Raw genomic sequence first — 15794 nt, forward strand, 5'->3', positions numbered from 1 at the left:
TTGGCCAAACACTTGACAGTCACTGTGATGGTATTTTATGGATGAGATTAGCATCTACAATTAGTTGACTTTAAATAAAGGGTATTCTCTTCCACAATGTGTTTGTGCTTCATCCATTCAGTTGGAGGCCTTAAAACCAAAAAACTGAGAGGGTTCCAGAAAGAAAAAGAAATTCAGCCTCAAGACTATAGCTTCTATTTCTCTCTGAATTTCCAGCCTACTGGCCAACCCTACAGATTTTGGACTGAAGACTTCAACATCACTCTTACTGGAATTTCCCTGCCCTGTGAAATTCGGACTTGCCAGCCTCCACAATCATGTGAGACAATTCCTTAAAATAAATAAATCTCTTTATGTATATATATAGCACATTCACATGTTGTGCAAGCATCACTATCTAGTTTCAGAGCATTTTCATTGTCTCAAAAGGAAACCCATATGTACCCATTAAGCAGTCACTTCTCATTCCCTGCCCCTACCCCTAAGACTCTGACAACCAATAATCTGCTTTCTGTGAGACTTTTATTATTTGCTCTTCCTAATGTTCTCACTTCAGCCAACATGCAAAGAAAATCAGAGCAGAACTCAAGTCCGAATAGGTGAGAAAACAGAACAAAGAGTTAGGACAGAATAAAGCTCTCCAGCTGCTTGGGGAAGCCACAGACACATGCTCAGGGGCCATCTTCCAGCCACGCCTACCTCTGCCTCCTTCTCTGTTGTTTCAGTGTTGTTTCCATTCTGCAGCCCAGCCTGGGGGAGATGTTAGGTTTAATGAAAGGGCCTGACAATGCCTTGAACTCAGAAACCCAGAACAAGCGGCCTCAGCTGCTTATCAAGACAGGAAATCTCAGTGTCAGGGCGCCCTCCCGCCAGGTCATGTAAATACCCCACCTTTGGCAACACAGATTGGTCTCTCCTCTCCAGGGCAAAGTGAGGCATGCAGAGCTACCGTCCACCGACCCTGACCCAAGCAGCTGGTCTCCCCAGGAGAGGAGCCATGATGGGATCGCTCCCCGTGCACTTTTGGACCCTTTGCACTGTGTAAGTAATAAAACGGTCATTTGCTGAAAGTTTCTGTTGTGCCTGAGCCTGTGCTCCCACAACGCACCATGTAGCAATTCGCTCATTCTCTAGATTCAAAGATAAGGCAGAAGGGGATATAGCGACACTTTCCTTTGTTTCCCTCAGTCTGGCTAAGACGCCGATCATCCCACCCAGAATCAAAAGATGTGACAGGTCTCCATTCTCTCGGTTTTAAGTTTCATTTTACCTTATTCTACCTGGCTTTCTTCTTTTCTCTTTTTAAGACATAAATGTTCTAAATTACAGCTTTTTTGTTTATTTGTTTTTATTACAATGAATTCTAAAATCCAAGTCAAATGAAATCACTTCCCTTTTGAGGTTTCTTTCCTGTTCTCCACTGCATGCGTCTCTCCTTTGTGCCCTAAATCATAGCTGATAATATTCTTTTGCTCTTGCAGACACTTTTGCTTTATGCTTTGAATCTGCTGAAAATGAGTTTAGTATGCCTTGAGCACACCCTTGCACACTCTTGTGCCAAACACTTTCATTGGCATGGATTTTTCATTGATGGCATTTCTCCTTGAGAACCACCATGGGGAACCCTTTGGAGAAGGACCCTCTTCTAATGCCAAATTTCTCTAAAATGGTGAATTGCCTTTACTCCATAGGTCCTTCATAGCTAGTTATGGCAAAAAATAGAAAATACCTCTTGAGATGCAGACTAATCACTATAAATCTACACTGGCCAGATCTTGGAGTTCCTTGAAGTTAGTCTTTTAGTCACTCATTAATCGGGCCATGATGAATTCATCTGTAGCAAATTTGGCCCTTTTTTCTCTAGTTTTAGGAGCTAAGTGCAAAGGTTTGAACACACAAGTGTAGTACTCGTTTAACTTCAGAATAATGCAAATCTAACTTCTAAAATAGAAGAGTATTTTCTACTTTTGACTTTTTTTTTCCTTTAGAGCCTTGCTAAAGATAGTCTTGGGCAAGTCATTTCACTTGGGGGAGGGGAGGTCTTCTTTTCTCGTCTTTAAAATGAAAAAGTTGAAGTAGATGAGAAGTTTCCTACCTACTGAATCCCTGAATACAGGCACAAGCATTATCTAAAAAATAATTTGTAATTATCTCTCATCCATGTGCTATCATTTAAAAAACATTTGGACTCAATTTTAATTTTTAGCTTAATAAATATTTGGCATATAACATCTTTTGTATTCAAAATGTAATACATGCACAATGTAGAAAATTGGAGAATAAAGAAAGGATAAAATAAAATTACCCATAATCCTGCCACACAAGATTGTAGTTCTTTTCACTTTTGATTATATCTCTCTAAGGATGTGCAGTCAAATTACTATGTTTTAAAGTCACTTGAAATAATTCCTTTCTGTGTGGTAATGCCACAAACTTGATTCATTTAGGATAACATGTTTATTTTAATTTCCTTTTTAGAAGCTGTTCCCTTTTATTTTGTCTTTCTAAAAAAATTACAAAAAACATTAACTTGGTTCCAAAATTAAATCTATTAAAAAGGTATACCCAGAAAAGGCATGTTTCTATCCTTGTCCTATTCATTCTGTTCTCTCCATCCCCTTACAGGCAACCGTTTAAAAAAAAAAAAAAAAAGATATATCCTCCTTTTCTTTCATTTTACTACATACACACACAGACAATACATATGGATTTATATATGTATGTATATGTGCATGTATAAATACATACCCTTCTTGGATAAATGGTACCTACTACTCATGTTTTCTCTTTCTTGCTTTTTTCATTTAACAACCTGCCCTGGAGATTACACCTTGGCTATGTGCAGAAATAGTCCTCATTCCTTCTCTTAGCTACATAGTAGTCCATGGTGTGGATACAGCATCATGGGTTCAAACAGTTCCCTATTGGTGGACAGTTGGGTTATTTCCAATCCTTTGCTTTCACAAATCATGTTGCATGAAAAGTCTTGCATATATTTTCATGTTTTTCATGTACAATCATTTTTCAAATCAAATTCTTGTGTGATGAATAAAATACAAGTTATTTGGGAATTACTGAGTTCATATGGTCTTTTGCCGTTTGGTATTGTGTCAGTTAATGGTTTTAAAACACATAACTGCTATCATGTGATAGTCTGAGGAAATCTCTAACATTTAAAAGAAGTATTCATGCTGGACTAGATAAGCATGTTTCATACCCAAAAGAAAATGTATTAATCACTTTCGAAGGGGGAAAAAAAACCTACATCTCTCTAATTTCTTACTTGATTTTGCTTAAATACATAAAATGATATTTTTAAAATACTTAAATATGTAACACAAAAGTACAAAATAAGGTAAAAATGCCTTCTGATTATATTCTTATGAAATAACTAAACAACTTTAAAAAGTAAAAGCAAACAAACCTACAATGCTAATAATTTTCAAATCAATAACACTAATTGAACTTGACAGACGGTGTGGCTTTCATAAAACTGAGCCGTCTGCTTTACTGAGCACATGGTACTGACTACAGAGGAGGTGGGGCAGGTTCTTTGGATTTGGTTCACCCATTGTCCTGTGACCTTGTAAAGATGTGATTCTCTCACTACTTTCTTCTTCTCAAAGAACTGTGAAAGCCACAGCACTACAGCCCCATTCCATCATTTGTTTTTTAATTTAGGCAAATACATCAGTTCTAAATAGGTTGGCCTCTCGTCTGTTCTTATTGAGCTTCAGCAATTAAAGATACACTGCTTAGCCCTGACACAACCTTTATTGTACATCATTACTAGGCTCTGAACATACTTTTTTTTTTCCATTTTAAATTTCCCCAACATTTTAACCCAAGTCTTTCAGTTCCACTATACACCCCAGACTGAAACAGACAGGCCATTTTCATGACTTGAGAAAATGAAGGCAGAAGTGACTGTGATTCTTCTGAAGAGCCCTGGGATCTGAATCAAGCTCGCTGTAGCCCAGCTCTGCTACAGGGTGGCTTTGTGAATTTGGACATGTCCCTGAACTTCTGAGGGTTTCAGCTGCTTCCTCAGTAATGTGAGTAGATTAGGTTATTGCTAGGGCCCTTTAAAGTTCTAAACTGTGAATTTTCTACACTGGCACAACATCCAGTATATGACAGAGGAATGAGTGAAGCAATAAGCTTCCTCTTTGCTGTGGCACTGCTGCTTCCATCACACATATTAACCAAAGGGAAGAGAAGAATTGGGAAATTATTCTGTGACTGTAGGAAGCAGCTATTTCAAATAATTTAATACTAAAAGGATGACCATTATAAAAAAAAATCTATACACTCTCTTGGAATCACCAAATATTTACGTAGAAAAGAGATTTTGGAACTCAGTACAATTCCTCATTTTACAGATGTGATGTGTGATTTTCCCAAGATCACACAGCTTTTTTGAGATATAGATAGGATTTATTAGCTGGATTGCTAAGAGCTAACAATAGCATAATGCCCTCAAATTTATCTTCTCAGATTCACCACAGAAATACAGAAAAGGGAAGGAGCATAGGAAAGTGATTAAGAGCAGGATCTGAAATTAAATGTTCTGGCTGCAAATTTCAACAGCACCACTTAACTGTGTGGTCTTGAACTATTTACATGACCTCTTTGTGCCTAGGTACTCTGCATTTGTAAAATGAGATGACAATAATTAGTTGCACAGACCTCAGTTTATCAGGTTAATTAAAATAGTAATCCATTTAAATTGTTTAGCATACTGTCAGGCAGGTAGGAAATAATAAATATGAGCTAGGATTAATATTAGACTGCATATCTAATACACTGGCTAAATTCAGTTTACTGTTTCAATTACACCTCTTTCGCTGGTATTCAGGATTATTATTATTATTCTAAAATGTTCTTTCAAAGATTATCAGTCTACAAATTAGGCTATGACAAAAGATACCCACTAGCAAAAATGAACTTTAATTTTAAGAAGTTTGGAGCCCAGTGTAGAGCTCTTTTCCACTGAATTATTCTAAGGCCAAGTTCTTCCCTTGAAAACCCTGCAAAAAATGACTCAGAAATATTACATAAGTAATATTTCGTCCACTATTTTCAAGATTTGTGTTCCCCATTAAGCAGCTGATGATTTGATTTTTGCCGGTATATGGGCATTGCTTTAACATCACCATATTTAACTGGCAATAATTAAATCCATTTAACACACTGTGTATGAATTTCAAAAGGGCTTTATGACTGTTTATCTCATCTTTATGGACCTTTAAACTTAATAGCTTTGGTTGCAACAGAAAAGTGATTTCTAAAAGTTAAGCATCTCTTCAAGGCCACTGCCAGGCTGTTTGGATGATCAAAACTATGATGTCATCCACACAGAGACCTCCAAATGCCCTTGATCTTTAACTTGTCTACTAATTAACAAGATTGAGGAGGGTAGAACATGGTCCCCTGTCATTAAAAAAGGACAGTAGTCAAAAGAAGTATCAATTCAGTTCAGGGAACACTAATATTGCAATGTTGCTCTGGTTCAATGGTTTTAGAATAATATATAGGTGTAATAACCCAGGCCAGAGTTATCATCCATTCCTCTCCTTTGCCTTCTGAAATATTAAGGTAGCCAATCTTAACCACAAAGCCCCAGAGAAATATAATTAAGAGGTCTAGCTCAGGGCACAACACCCAGTCAATCTTTTCTAACCAGTCATTTTTCCAGCTGTCAATCTCCCTCCTTCTCCCCATTAATAAAATGCCCCCAGTCCCTTCCAACCCCTGAAACCTTCATTAATCCCATCTACTCACACTAGCCTAATCCCCTTTCCACAGGCACAAATCACATCCCTTTTCATTATTTTTATTTTCCTCAGATTCAACTACTAATACCCCAACTCTACAGCACCCACCACCCACACCTGTACAATACCCATATCCATTCTTTTAGGCCAAATCTGATTCTACCACCACTCAGTCCTTCATCTTAACCAGCAAGCTAAGGAAATCCAAGAAGACACAGTTTCAGTATACTAACCAGATAAAATTTTGCTAAGAGAGGCACAAATATCTTCACTACCCACCAAGAAGATACTTAGGGAGCAAAAAGAGAATATTAAGGTGGATTAACTTGACTAATGATGTGAGGAATAAAAAAAATTGCTGAGGAAACCATCACACTTTCTAATAAATATCCAACTTTTCTAAAAAGTACCATAAAATACATTTAAAATTAGATCTAGCAAAAAAACAAAAACAAAAGACGTCCTAACAGTCTTTAATATCTACAAAATTAGTTCTGTGATTTTCACAAAGCCATACTCATATGGCAAGTGAGAACTGAATCATGTTACCCCAAAAAAGGCATGTTCAGGTCCCAACCCCTGGTCCTGTGGGTGTGAACCCATTTGTAAACAGGACCTTTGAAGATGCTACTAGATAAGGTGCGCTGATGCCGAGTGAGGGTGGTCCTTAGTCCAATATGGCTGCAGTTTATAAGCAAAGGAAATTGGACACAGAAAGAGAAGCCACAGGAAGCATCTAGAAACTGGTAGTCAAGGGAATCCAGAAGAGAAAGGAGAAGCCAGGAAAGGCTGCCATGTGCATTGCCAAGTTTCAAAAAAGTCAAAGACTAAGGATAACCAGCAGTCAAACCCAGAGCACCAAAGTCTTGTGGTAGAAAGCACAGCACTGAGGACGCCTTGATTTTGGACTTCTCCTAGTTTCAAAACTGTGAGCCAATAGATTCCCACTGTTTAAGCCAATCTACTACATGGTATTTATTTTTAGCAGCCAGGAAACTAAAACAGTGAGCAAACTGAAAATCTCTTTAATCTTTTCTAGACCAAATCTCCCAGTCTTAACACGACTGACATTTTGGGCTGGATAATTCTTTGGGGGTCGGGGTGGGACTGCTGGCCTGTGCATTTGGAGGTTCTGTGTATTTGGAGGTTTAGCAGCATCCATGGCCTCTACCCACTAGATGCCAGTAGCACCCCTTTCCAGTTGTGACAACCAAATATGTTCCCAGACATTGACAAACATTTGGGGGCAAAACAGTCCAGCTTGAGAACCAGTTTCACAGACCAAACAGAAAACTGCCTTACCCTAGGTCAGGGGTCAGAAACTGCAGCCTACAAGCCAAATATGGCCCACAGCCTGTTTTTGTAAATGAAGTTTATTAGAACACAGCCATGCTCATTCATTTACTTATTGTCTGTCTGGGCCTGCTTTCGCACTGCAACAGCAGAGCTGAGTAGCAGTGACAGACACCATACGGTCAGTATAGCCAAAAATATTTACTCTCTTGCTCTGTACCAAAGAAAATGTGCCAGCTCCTGTCCTAATCTACCGGTTTCAAATACTTTTAGCGATACCACTTTTTATAATGAAATCTTACATAAAACTTGTACCAGACATGGTCCAGATGGAACATTTAAATTGGATAATTTTTGAGGAAGTAATGCACATACTGAATAATTTATATAAGCATTTTCAAAGGTATGGCAGGGTGTACAGAAATCACAAAAGAGGAAGAAAGCTTGGAATTATCGTCATCATCTCTAGGCCTGAAGGTGAGAGAGAAGGGAATTATTACTGGAATCCAGAAGAGGATTATTTGTCCTTGTGACCTTAGTTGTGACCTTGGTCAAGGATGCAGCCAGGCCAAGGTGATCCTGTCAGAAGGGAGCCAGAGGAAGAAATAGCTTACCTCACATCCCTCCCTCCCTCTACTCATGCTACTTCTCTCCCAATGACCAAATCCAAATAGAGGCAGGAGGGCAAGGCAGCCCGTTGACGCCATCCACATACATCAGCCTCCTGTGTCCCAGACCAGAGTGGAGAAGGGTGGGGGGTGGACACAGAGGGCAAACAGAAGATATCCAGCATGGAGCCCTAAATTGGACACCAATAAGAGCAAAGCCTCCATGATGCTTAGTGGGAGAGGGTACTGAAATCAGCACAAGACAGACCCTTGGCTCAAGCACTGACCCAACACACCAGGGAATGCAGTTTGAAAATCCTGCCCTACATCTTCTTATGGCCTTCTGACTTCATTTGCTTCCTTGATGAGACATAATTCCAGTGTATCTCAATGCTGTATTTTCTAGCAAACTATAATCCTATATCCATTCCCACCATTCAAACCTACAACCCCAAGTTACCAGACATGTCCTCCATCCCTCCCTACCAATCTGCTTTCTCTGGTCCTGTCCCCAGTCTGCTAAGTATTGATTTAAAATACCCTGGTTGCTGAATCCACGACAAAGTCATAATATCCAACGACAACAGGGGCTTAGTGGCTGCTTAGTTTCCTATGACTCCCAGCTTTTAATAGAAACTGCTTTGTATATGCTAGTCAGTAAATATGATGCCCTTTACCCAAAATTCATCAACCTTAACCTCTCTGCAGCAGAAAATTTTATTATCATTTCATCCTTCGCTCTTTAGTTCTTCCTCTGGCTCCCACAGTGCCATGTATTCTAAGATTCCCTCCGACATATTTGATCACCTCTCCTTTGTATCCTTTACAGGTATAGGAATACTTCATTTTAATATGCTTCACTTTATTGACCTTCACAGATATTGCATTTTTTAGAAATTGAAAGTTTGTGGCAACCATGCATTGAGCAAGTCTATCAGCACCATTTTTCCGTCAGCATGTGCCCACTTTCATGTCTCTGTGTCACATGTAATTAAGATATGTACATTGTTTTTTTAGACATAATGCTATTGCAAAGTTAACAGACTGCAGTATAATGTAAACACAACTTTCAAATGCACTAGGAAACCAAAAAATTTGTGTGACTTGCTTTATTGAAATATTTGCTTTATTGCTGTGGTCTGAAACTGAAACCACAATATCTCCCAGGTATGCCTGTACTGCTAACTGAAGGAAAAAAATCTCTCTAAAGGATCTCATGATAAATGATGACCCCAACAAAACAATTAAAGCAGATAAAATGAGTAGTTTCAGAAGGTTGCTTCTCTAGAATGCCATAGCTTTTCCTGGAGGAATATACATAGAATTAAAATCTTATGAATAAGTAGTTTCCACACAACAGGAAAATAACAAGCTATCATCTCCCCTTCACACCCTGGTCCTCTTCATCCACTGCCCATGTTTCTTAATAGGTCCATTAACCCAGTCTTGAAATCTCAAAGTGATGGCAGAGTAGGTGTTTCAGAGCTGGAAGTATCTTCAAAATCATCTAGCTCAACTCTAGCACTCTACAGATGAAAACATCAACTGCCCCATCTCCTTTGCTTTCAGGTAAGGACTTTAAGAAAATTTCCTAGGCCCTCCTTTTACCAGCTGTTTTAGTTTGCTAAGCTGCTCAAAGCAGATACCATAAAATGGGTTGGCTTTTAATAATGAGAATTTATTAATTTACAAGCCTACAGTTTTTGAGGCCATGAAAATATCCAAATCAAGGTATCATCAGGGCAATGCTTTCCTCCCAAAGACTGGCTGCTGGCGATCAGGACTGCTCTGTCACATGGCAGCACACATGGCTGCATCTGCTGGTCTCTCTTTTTCTTCCAGGTTTCTTTACTTTCTGCATCTTGTTTCTGTGGCCTTCTCTCTGTATTCATCCCATTTATAAAGGACTCTAGTAAAAGGATTAAGACCCACCATGAATGAGGTGGGTCTCACCTTAACTTAAGTAGCCTCACCAAAAAATCCCACTTTCAGTGGGTCCACACCAACAGGAATGGATTAACTTAAAGAACATACTTTTCTGGGATACATACAGCTTCAAACCACCACACCAGCCTTTCCATCTTGGCTTTGAAGACAGTGTGATAGCTTCAATTCTCTTCTCTGTGAGGCGCTACCAATTCTTCATCTACAGGCTTTTAGTCTTCTCTTGAGTTCTAGTCCAATATTTCCAAAACCAAACTTACAATTTCCAACAGTGTATACTGTTAGGAGCTCCAACTCAATAAATGCAAAATGGAATTTTTTCATTTTATTCATCCATTGACTTATTCACTTAATAAACATTTATGGAATGTCTACTATGTGCCAGACACTCTGCTTGGTACGTAAAGTAGGAGCCTTGGCCTCAAATAGTTCACAGGGTAGTAGGAGAAATAGACACAATTGCCTGTGACAAGCATCCTGGTAGAAACATACATGGCAAAGAGGCTTTAAGAGCTGTGAAGGGGCATTCTGTAGGGGTGGGAATGGGGGCTGCCATTGGGGATGACTTTCTGAGGAGTCAAGGTTTGATGGGGAGATGTGCACCAGGTAGACAGGATGGGGTATTTGACAAAGGGAAATAATATTTGAGGCAGATGAAGAGAGCATGCACAAAGGAACTGCATGAAATAGCTTATGGATATGAAAGGAGTTAGGTGCTCAAGAATAGCAAGAACTAATCATGATTTTCAAGTTGATGAGAATCAAATTATTGACATAAAAAGAGTCCCATTTTCCCCATAAGTGCCTGTATTAGGTTAGGGTTCTCTAGGGAAACAGAATAAACAAGTGATATCTATAAATATAAAAATTATAGAAGTGTCTCATGCAACTGTGGGTATGCACAAGTCCAAATTCCATAGGGCAGGCAGCAGACTGGCAACTCCAGTGAAGATGTTTGATGAAATCCTCAGGAAACAAACTGGCAACTTCGACAAACTCCTCAAGAAACGCTTTTCTGGTCAGCTGAAGAAGAAGTGAAGCTCCTCTATCTGTTTTGCTTAAAAGTCTTCAACTGATTGGATTAAATCCAGCTGGCTGCATTCTGTCATTGTGGAAGACACACCCTTCATTGACATCATTAGTTACAGCTGCAGCCAATTGACTGATGATTTAACAACCAGCATTCTGGTTTATCAAGCAGCCACAAATGTCCTCACAGCAATGGTTAGGCCAGTGCTTTCTTGACCAGACACCTGAGTACCATCACCTGGCCAAGGTGACACATGAACCTAACCATCAAAGTGCCTGTCAAAAAGAGTTTTGGTATAGATGTATTTAGTCTCTTCTCTCCTGCTTTCAAAGGAGTTCCTGCCTTGCCACTCTAGTTTGTGGGCTTTTTAGAGGTAGGGGAGGGGAAGGGGAAAGGGAGGGGGAGGGGAGGGGAGAGGAGGGGGGCAGGGAAGGAGGGAGGAAGGAAGGAAAGAAGGCAGTCACATACAATTGGTTCATTACGTGAACTAATAACCCCTGTTTTGGTGTAAGCCATTTTGAGAAATACTTTAGCAAAATTAGTGAAGTATTCCTAATAGATTCATCTCTTATTTTGCAGAGAGGGAAACTTTTGACCAGCTTCCTTCAATTCTTTCCCTAGGTCCAGTCATTTTTCATGAAATGTAACTCATACAAGTTATACCTTTCTATTCCCAATGCTACCTCCCAAATTTGTCCTCTCGATCACCCTGTACCTAGACTATTTTCTAAGCCTTTTGATTTTTCTCTCCATCACAATTCAGTTTTCACAATCATAAGAGATTAATTTTCCTAAAGCATCAAAATGTTCCAATCCTGCTCCAATTTGGATTGGAGCATCGATCCAAATTCTATGGTTTGACGTTAAAGCTATTTTGTTATCTGGCACCAACCCACCCCCTCCATACTTGCTCCCAGTGACTCCCCTTCCAGTCATAATCATATCATATTCCAGTCCCATTGGAGGAAGAAGAGGGTATTTTTGCTCATATTGTTTCTTATTCTTAGAATATTTCATTCTAAGACACATTCATACTCTACCCTGCCTTAAGCTTCAGCTCAAATGTCTCCACCTTTCATGACAAATAAATCAATATATGACAACTTGCGGCTTTGAATTCTTAAGATTGTCAGTCTGTAGTGTTCCCATGGCACCCACTATCTACCAAATTTTGTTGTAAATTCTATTGTAAATCCCTTAAGGACAACATCCATGGATTCATTCAAAAAAAGTATTGAGTATTTACAATGTGTAAGGCATTACACTAAATTCTGGATGATAGTAATAGGAAACAACTAACATTTTTGTGCATGTCCTTTGTATCCAGCATGTCCAGCCACTAGTCTAAGCACTTTACATGCATTAACTCATGTAGCACTCATAAAATCCATAGCAAACATATGGCATTTCTCTCATTTTATATATGAGAAAGCTGGGGAACAGAGATTGAATAAGCAGCTAAACCTCTTACAACTTGCAAATGCCAGAGTCAATATTCAAGCCCAGGCAGTCCAGCACCACAGCCTGGAGTCCACTGCCAACCCAACCCCTGGTGTTTTTTATTTAGTAGAATACATCATCATGCACCAATATTTGCAACATTTATAAATTTGTTTGACAAAGAATTTCAAATGTCTCTTTAGTAAAAAATGATTCACCCTGAGAAAACTTAATCCCTACTCAATTATCACAAGTTGCTAAAAAGGATTCAATGTCATATTTCACCAATTAGTCAAAATATTTTATGTAACATGAATACATAAAGTGTTGCATTGTGAATATTTATTTTTAATCCATCTGTGGGTACCAGCCTCAAAGATGACCACCAGTGATTCCCCTTGTATCATTTTACCTCTCCCTCATTTTACCAGGGTTGGTCTACGTGACTTACAGAAGGCAGCAGGAGTGATGATATGTCACTTCCAAGATGAGGCTGTCAAAAGACTGGGGGCTCCATCTTGGGTGTTGTCTCTCAAATCACCCTCTTGGAGTAGCTAGCAGCCATGCCTTGAGGACACTCTGGCAACCTAAGGAGAAGCCTTTGAGGCAAGAACTGAAGTCTCTGGCCAATGGCCAGCAAGGAACTAAAGCCCGCCTACAGTTTTATGAGTGAATTTGGAAGCTCATCCTCCTTCAGTTGAGCCCTTAGATGACACCACAGCCCCAACTGACAGCTGACTACAACCTTTCAAGAAACCTTGAACTAGACCACCCAATTAACTTGCTGCCAAATTTCTGACCATAGAAACTGTGAGATAAGAACATGATTGTTCTTGAAGCTGGTAAATTCAGGGGTAATTTATTGAGCAGTGGTAGATAAGTACTATACCACTGAGTTGCTTAAATTGCTTGTGATTTAGAAAGACAAGTGATTTGTCTTTCTAAATCTGTGCTATGATTGAATGCCATATTGTTTTTGGCATATGTTACAGATACTTTTTTTTGTTATCAAAATTGCCAGAAACTATTTATTCATAGAGTTTATTTTTTCCATCCACATTATTTGATTTTAAGGGGAAGAAAATAGCATATAAAAATGAATTAAACTATACAAGACTTTAAAAATAGTCTAGTCTCTTTCAATATTTATCGTCTATTTTCTATATCTACCAGTATAGAACACACAATCTGTTTTAGGTATTTATCAGAGCATGTGTAAATACATCTTGTTCTATTTTTCTCACCTGGTGTCAGAAAAATGGAGGAAATGCCTCTACACTATCTTATCAATATTCATTCTACATAACTTAATAGAAAATTTTCAGCTGCTTTTCATCAGGTCTGATGATAACTATTAAGCCAATATATTTTAGCTATTCACTCATTCACTTATTATCCATTCACTCAACAAGTATTTATTTAATGCCTACTATGTACCAGGCACTGTTTTGGCATTGAGGATATAGCAGTAAACAAAACAAATGAAAATCCCTACTCATTGAGCTTATGGAAAGAAACAGCAATAAACAAGAAAAAGAAGTAAAATATATACTATGCTGGATGGTGATTTCAGGAAAAAAAATAAGCAGGGAAAGGGGATAAGCAATGCCAGTGGTGTGGTGGTGAGGGTACAATTTTAAATAGGAAGACCAGGAAAAGACTCACTGGTAAGTTTTACATTTGTAAAGACCTGGAGATGGTGAGATCAAGCCATGTAGCTATCTTGGGGAAGTGTTCCATCCCAAGGCCTTGGGGTGAGATCATGCTTGAAATATTTGAGAAAGTGCAAAGTGAAGAATGAATGAGGGGGAGAGCAGTTGGAAATGAAGTCACAGAAAATTAGATCATGTGGTGTGCTTGTAAGGACCTTGGCTTTTACTCAGAGGCCTGGGAGCTATTGGAAAGTTCTGGGTAAAGGAGTCACATCATCTGAATTATGTTTAATACTATCATTTTGGCCATTGTGTGGAGAAAAGACCATAGGGAGGCAAGAGTGGAAGCAGAAAGACCAGTTAGAAGGCCATTTCAATAATCTAGGTAAGGGATAATGGTGGTCTTTTCAGAGCAGTAGCAGTAGAGATGGTAAGGGTCTAGATCTCTTCTGAAGGTAGAATGGATGACTGTAGTGATGGACTAAATATGGTGTAGGAAAGAGAGTGGCTCCAAATGGGCACAGCAGCCCTGGCCCAGGGGGTGCCTGGTGAGAGCAGGGGGCTGGCCATGGATGAGCTGGGTGGGCCCATGGCAGGCAAGGGGTTGGGCTGGGGCTGAGTCCCCAGGTCCTTTACAAGAGAGATTTTGGTTTCTCTCTCTGTGCAGTTGATAGTTCAGGTAGTGAAGAGATGGCTGACAGTGTCAAAACCTTTCTCCAGGACCTTGGCAGGGGAATCAATGACTCATTCTGGGATATTTGTACCATCTCAAAGCCAGATGCTTGAATCCAGCAAAAGAGAAGGAAGCAGTGACAAAGAAGGGTAAGTAGTGTCTTGGCACAGTATAGAGTGGAAGCAGGAGAGTGGACCAGATATTGTTAGTGGAATTTTCCAGTATTGTGCTCAGAATGGCAGAGTATTCTGGTCCATTCTCCTCTTGTTTTATCAAGTGTTTATTCCTGTGCTCCATTCAGTAACAGCACAAATTATTGGTGATCAGTAGCTACATGAGTATGTTTTGTCATAGCTGTGATTCTTCCTCGCATCAGTTTTCAGTGCTCTTTGGGTGTTTCCCTTTTTGTGCTTAGCAAAGTTGTCAATACCATTTGGTTTTAAGCCACAGCTCATCTGACATTTGAGGGATCATACAGGAAGCTTCACGCATTCCCTAGTGTCAGCAAAGTAATTGTGGCACGCTCTTCAACCGTTTGCTGCAGGCTCTTTTCCTCAACCAGGGGATATTTGTGAGTCTCTTTCCCATCCATCTCCTTGGTCAGTTGGTTAATCTCTTACATATGTGCCTTCTCTATTCACTTTACTCTTCAAATACTGCTCATTCGATAAAGGACTTGAAATGCACCGGCGAATGTCAGACACGGAAAGGAACTGACCTTACTATTTTGGATTTGGTTGCCCTTCGCTTTTCTCACAGCAATGCAGTCCTCATACATTATCATTGGCTACCTCTTCTCTATCCTCTTTCCTTTATTCATTTTCAGCACCAATGGAAGCAATGACCACTGGCAAAGCCTACCTTTTCCAGTTATGCCCCTTCTCCTTGGCGGTCTTCTGAAGCAACAGACAGTTTCACAAAGCAGTTTATCTGTAGTCTGCCTGAGTAGCTCACCCTCTGCAAAGAAGTTCCCTTCACCAAGTTCATCTCCTGCCAAACCACTGAATTGCAGACCACTGAATCTCCTGCCATCAGAAAGGGGTAGATGGGAGCACAAGGAGGCTACGGCAGATCTACCCTGTTCACCCTCCCCTACTGAGGAAGGCAGGACCCACTCAGCCAGGGACTATCTTCATAGTCCCTTCTCTCTGAGGAATTGGGATTTTTGTCCCTGATGCACTTAAGCCAAATCTTCCTGACATCAATTTGTGGATTTTTAACACCACCGTGAGTATGATAGGACCACAGGTTTTTCTGCAGTATTTTCTAGCATTTGCCAGCCCCTGTGCCTGGACTGATTTGAACACTTTGTTTTTCTCTCTGTACCATTTGCCCTCACCTCGCCTTCCTGCCTTCCACCACTCTTGGATGAATGGA

General features: G+C 39.7%; 1 pseudogene; it reads left to right on the plus strand.

Annotated features, from left to right (window-relative positions):
• Nucleotides 1–561: 561 nt before the first annotated feature.
• LOC119545174 lies at nucleotides 562–15592 on the plus strand (annotated as a pseudogene).
• The last annotated feature ends 202 nt before the right edge of the window (nucleotides 15593–15794 follow it).

This window comes from Choloepus didactylus, chromosome 10 (genome assembly GCF_015220235.1).
Source record: "Choloepus didactylus isolate mChoDid1 chromosome 10, mChoDid1.pri, whole genome shotgun sequence".
Lineage (NCBI taxonomy): Eukaryota > Metazoa > Chordata > Mammalia > Pilosa > Megalonychidae > Choloepus > Choloepus didactylus.